Source organism: Pan paniscus, chromosome 2 (genome assembly GCF_029289425.2).
Source record: "Pan paniscus chromosome 2, NHGRI_mPanPan1-v2.0_pri, whole genome shotgun sequence".
Classification (NCBI taxonomy): Eukaryota; Metazoa; Chordata; class Mammalia; order Primates; family Hominidae; genus Pan; species Pan paniscus.
The window spans coordinates 183818877-183825255 of record NC_085926.1 but is presented as its reverse complement, the minus strand read 5'-3'; positions in this window follow the sequence as shown (position 1 = coordinate 183825255).

Here is a 6379-nt window from a genome sequence, read left to right as displayed (position 1 = left end):
GGCTGGGTTGAAATAAGACAATGCTGGAAGCAGGGACAGTCCTAAGCTTATCCTGAAGAAATGACATAGGTGAGAAATACTAAAGGCTTGAACAGAGGCAGTGTCAGGAGTTGTATTGTGTCCTCCCTCCACCAACAAAATCCATGGTGAAGTCCTCATCCCCAGTACCTCAGAATGTGACCTCATTTGGAGATAGGGTTCTTTTTTTTTTTTTTTTTTTTGAGACAGAGTCTTGCTCTGTTGCCCAGGCTGGAGTGCAGTGGCGCAATTTTGGCTCACTGCAACCTCTGCCTCCCAGGTTCAAGTGATTCTCCTGCTTCAGCCTCCCAAGCAGCTGGGCATACAGACGTGCGCCACCACACCTGGCTAATTTTTTGCATTTTTGATAGAGACGGGGTTTCACCATGTTGGCCAGGCTGGTCTTGAACTCCTGCCCTCAAGTTATCCGCCCGCCTCGGCCTCCCAAACTGCTGGGATTACAGGCGTGAGCCACCATGCCTGGCCTGGAGATAGGATCTTTACAAAGCTAATCAAGGTAAAATGAGATAATTAGGGTGGGTCCCAATCCAATATGACTGGTATCCTTGGTAAAAGGGGAAATTGAGACACAGATAGGTACAGGGGAAAGGCAATGTGAAGATACAGGGAGAACACCTATGATCATGAAGCTGGCTATCTACCAGCCAAGGAGAAAGGGCTGAAGCAGAGCCTTCCTTCGTAGCCCCCAGAAGGAACCAACCCCGCCAACACCTCGACTTCCAACCAACAAGAGACAATGGGACAATACGTTTCTGTTACTTACGCCACTAACTTGGCGGTACTTTGTTATGGCAGCCATAGCAAATTATTACAGGTGGTGACAATGGGAGTAAAGTGAAAGAAATTTAAGAGGTAAACTGAGAAGGTCTTCATGATTGATTGGATGTGGAGAAAGGGAAAGTAAGGAAGAAAAAGGGCTAAAAAAATGACTGCCAACTGGATGGGAAATGGTGAGCAGGAGCAGGGGTCACGGGGAATGACTTCAGAGTTGGACTGGTTGGAATTGAAACTACATCTTGGGAGGTGAGGAGGTGAAGAATACAAGTGCAGATGCCTCCTTTGAAGAGCCCTGCCATGAAGGAAGGACAAGTGAACTGTGGTTACAAGATGAAGTGGAATTATTTTTTGAGACAGAGTCTTGCTCTGTTGCCCGGGCTGGAGTGCAGTGGAATGATCTCAGCTCACTGCAACCCTGCCCCCTGGGTTCAAGTGATTCTCCCACCTCAACCTCCTGAGTAGCTAGGACTACAGGCATGCACCACCATTCCCAGCTAATTTTTGTATTTTTTGTAGAGACGGGGTTTTGCCACGTTGCCCAGGCTGGTCTCAAACTTCTGAGATCAAGTGATCCTCCTGCCTCAGCCTCCCGAAGTGTTGGGATTACAAATGCGAGCCACCAGGCCTGGCCCTGTAATTATTTTAATAGGAAAGATATGAACATGTCTCTGAATTCTGCCTCCACGCCCTTCAGCTTTCTCAGGAACCTAACTCCGCCAATCATATATTCATAATAGCATATGAATGGAATTGAAAATAGCAGTTGAGGCCAGGCGCAGTGGTTCACGCCTTTAATCCCAGCACTTTGGGAGTCTGAGGCGGGCGGATCACAAGGTCAGGAGATTGAGACCATCCTGGCTAACACAGTGAAACCCTGTCTCTACCAAAAATAAAAAGAAATTAACCATGCATGGTGGCGGACGCCTGTAGTCCCAGCTACTCGGGAGGCTGAGGCAGGAGAATGACGTGAACCCGGGAGGTGGAGCTGGCAGTGAGCCCAGATCGCACCACTGCACTCCAGCCTGGGTGACAGAGCGAGACTCCGTCTCAAAAAAAAAAAAAAGAAAATAGCAGTCGAAATAGAATGGCATATGAGTGGACTATAATAGCATATGGATGGAAACTGAAAATAGCGGTTACCTAAATGATACCTCAGCTTTGTTGCCAAACAGAAATGAATACAGACCCAAAACAGGGGCAAATCATGGATCTACAGCCCCTCTGCCCTTTACCTGTCCCTCTACTCTTTCATTTACATCTCCTGCTCCTGCCCGATTATTCTCCCAAGAGGAAGCAATTCTAAGTTCCCTCCTCCACAATTGTAAACCGCAATGAAACTGAGAGGTAAATTCTGGAGTTGTAAAGATTAAAAGAGTTGGTTATACACAAGTGTTCATTTCTTGAGGGCAAAGATTCAGTGGCTGGCCTGGACAAGCTACATCCAGAGGGCCCAGGTAAGTGGGAAACTGTATGCTCTCATTTCCAAGATGAAGATACTAATGGAATAAAGCGAGATATGTCACAAGGAAGATATATAGTGCCTCTGCTACCCTAAACTACACACAGTCCTACACTAACCATACAGGGAATTTTCAGTCCCATTCAAAGCAGAGGCGCAAAAGAGACAAAGATTTACATCCAAGGTAGTTTATCCACAGCATTATTTGTATTGACAAGAACTGCAGATAAGCTAAATATCAACCATTAGGGGGTTAGTTAAATAAATTGTGGTAGAGCCATAAGACAGAATGATAGAGATCTCCATTAAAAATTACATTTTGCAGGAATTTTTATAATGTGAGAAATTATCACAATGCAAAGTCATACAGAATCAATGACATAGGAGTTAAAAAGAAATTACTTAGGCAGATAGTGAGGATAAGGAAGTCCTTAGTAGTGTTTTCCCTTTAATGAAAAGCAGCCCCAACATCATTTTCTTCTCTAACAAAGAGCAGCCTGTAAAATCAAGCTGCAGACATAGACAAGCAAGCTGGAAACTTGCACGGGTGAATGTCGCCAGTCATGCCAATAGGAAAAGGCTACCTGGGACTAGGCAGGATCAAAATGGCGGATCCATCTTCCCTTCTCTTTGCCAGCCATGCATACAGCAAGGAGCAGACAAGATGGCACTGGCCAAGTGGAAAGCCCATTTGCATAATAAGATTAGGGTGGGATGACCAGCCTTCCCCACAAGCTAGGTAAATGTCACATCTGGCCAAACCAATCCGTGGGCCCTACATAAATCATACATTGCCTCCTCAAGTCTACCTGTAAAATCTGCTATGGTCCACTGCAGGCCAGCTTTTCCCTTTCAGACGCCCCTCTGTCTGGTAAGAGAGAGGAAACTGCTCTCCTTTCTCCTTTTTTGGCCTATTAAACCTCTACTCCTAAACTGACTCCTTGCGTGTGTCCATGTCTTTAATCTTCTTGGTGCGAGACAACAAACCCCAGCTATTTACCCCAGACAATGAAGCCGCTACATCAGCAGTATAGAGAACTTCATATATAATGTGATTCAAGGATGTAAAGGAAAAAAAATCTGTACATGCACACACACACACACATGCACATGTACACACATACATATTACCTAAGAGTAATCGAGTGGTTTTATGCAACACATTGGTGGTACAGCCAAAGGACTGGGTGGCATGACATGACATGATTGTTGTCACATCTTGATTACAGCATGATATGATGAGCTGCACATCTTAAAGGCTGACTGAAAAAAAAAAAATCAAAAGTCTACAAGGACATGACCACACTACTTATGGTAGCCAAAAGTTGGAAGCAACCCAAACGTCCAATTCTAAGGATTAGAAGGGTAAAGTGTGGCATAGTCAAACAATGACATACCATACAGCAAAAAGAATAAATTAACTTTAGCAACACGCAACAACCTGGAAGAATCTCACAAATATAATGTTGAGCAAAAAAAAGTAAAGGAGTGTCTAGCACATGATTCAGTTTCTATAAAACTCAACCACAGGAAAAACTAATCCACAGCGTAGACATCAGAATAATGGATACTTTGATGGAAAGTTACTGAAAGACGCTTAATGGGAACTTCAGAAGGACTAGTAATGTTCTATTTCTTAATCTGGGTATTGACTGCATGAGTGCATTCATTTTGTAAAAATTTATCCAGCTTTACAGTTAAGATGTATGTAATTTTCTATATGTATCTTCAACTTCAGTAAAAAGTTTATTTTTGAAATAATCTGTAAGGAAAAATGAGAAGTATAAGTGACTCAACAAGAAAAGCTAAAATGAGCAAGCACCAGTCTATAAACATTTACACTGCGAACAAGAAGCTGTGGCTTTTTACCTAGGCTAATCTCTACCAGGACAAACCCACTAAACTTACAAACCATTAAAAAAAAAAAGCACTGTGCTCGCAGAGCATCATCAATGATGCCCTTTTTTTTTTTTTTTTCCTTTTTTAAGTTTGACAGTTTGTTGAGCTGAGGTCAAGGTGTTTATTTAGGGTCCCTTTGATGAAAGAAGTCTGCTTTTGGGCCGGGCGCGGTGGCTCACGCCTGTAATCCCAGCACTTTGGGAGGCCGAGGCAGGCGGATCACGAGGTCAGGAGATCAAGACCATCCTGGCTAACACGGTGAAACCCCGTCTCTACCAAAAATACAAAAAATTAGCCGGGCGTGGAGGCAGGCGCCTTTAGTCCCAGCTACTAAGGAGGCTGAGGCAGGAGAATGGCGTGAACCCGGGAGGCGGAGCTTGCAGTGAGCCGAGATGGCGCCACTGCACTCCAGCCTGGGCGACAGAGAGAGACTCCGTCTCAAAAAAAAAAAAAAAAAAAAAAAAAAAAAGTCTGCTTTTGGGGTCTATCCAATGAAGAAAATGAGCAGGATTCTCGACTCCTAACATTCAGCTGTATAATCGTTTGCCTACGTTTATCTCTTACGTCCAAGTATAATTAGCTCAGCCCAGCTTACTCTGAACTGGAAGGCTGTATATCATAAAGATTAAAGCTTCTGAGCATGACAGTCCTGGGTTTAATGTTTAACACCAAGTTCTGCCACCTACAGGCTGTGACCTTAGGCAAGTTTTACTATTCCTCCCAGCTTCAATGTCCTCATCTATGTAAAATGGGTGTAATAATGGTATTTACCTCATATAGTTGTAGTGAGGATTAAATAAAATTAAACCACTTAATCTATGTGACACATTCAAAAGAAATTAACTGCTGTTATTTCTCAACACATTTTTTTCACTATCAGCCTAGTTTGCTACCCCAACCAGCCTCTCACACTTTATCTTCTCCCACCTCCTGCCTAAAATGGTAGTGCTCAAAAAACAACAATTCATTTATAAAGAGAAATAAGGCCAGACGTGGTGGCTGTCACCCGTAACCCCAGCACTTTGGGAGGCTGAGGCGGGCAGATTGCTTGAGCCCAGGAGTTCGAGACCGTCCTGGGCAATATGATGCAATCCTATCTCTACAAAAAAATACAGAAAAATTAGCCAGGTGTGGTGGCTTGCACCTATAGTCCCAGGGAAGTGGGAGAGTTCCCTGATTTCCCCTTGCAGGACGTGCGACAGGGGTGCAACTTGCCTGTTCCGTCACCTTGCAGCTCAAATCCCTAGGGGGAGCATGCAAACAGGCAGGTGCAGAGGCCAGGGCAAGTGCTTTGGGCTCTCAGCCCTGCAGTAGTGTCTAGGGGTGGGTGCCTGCAACTCCAGTGTTACCAAGTTCTTTCAGCTTTGCTGTCTGCAGACGGCTTGAGTGTTAATCAGCTCTTAACACAAGGACAGAGGGCCAGTGTAACAGACTTCCATATCCCGAGCTCTTGCCCAGTGTTCCAGAAAAATCGAATCACACACAGGCTCCAAGGATGAGTGCAAGGTTTTGTTTGTTTGTGTGTGTGTTTGTTTGAGGTGGAATCTCACTCTGTCACCCAGGCTGGAGTGCAGTGGCGCAATCTCAGCTCACTGCAACCTCCGTCACCCGGGTTCAAGTGATTCTCCTGCCTCAGCCTCCCAAGTAGCTGAGATTACAGGTGCCTGCCACCAAGCCAGGCTAATTTTTGTATTTTTAGTAGAGACAGGGTTTCACCATATTGGCCAAGCTGGTCTCAAACTCCTGATCTCAGGTGATCTGCCCACCTCGGCCTCCCAAAGTCCTGGGATTACTGGCATGTATCACTGCGCCCAGCTGAGTGCAAGGTTTAATTGAGTGGTGGAGGTGGCTCTCAGCAAGATGAGTGGGGAGCTGAAAGGGGGGATGGAGTGGGAAAGTGATCTTCCCAGCAGCTGGCCTCTTCCAGCAGCTGGCTTCTTCTCCAACGGCCCCTGGCCAAACTCCCCTCGGCATCCAGATGTCCCTCCTCTTCTCCCTTTCTCTGCCTTGTTGTTCTGCTGTTGCTGGTCTGCTGCTCTGCTGCTCTGCCGGTGTCCTCTGGAGCCTGAGGTTTGGGGTTTCTATTGGGGCAGGATAGGGGACCTGGCAGGCTAAAAGGCAAATTCTGGGACACAAAAACAGAAATGCCTGTTCTCATTTAGGGCTGCAGGTATCCAGGCTTGAGGGTAGGGCCTTTGCCAGGGA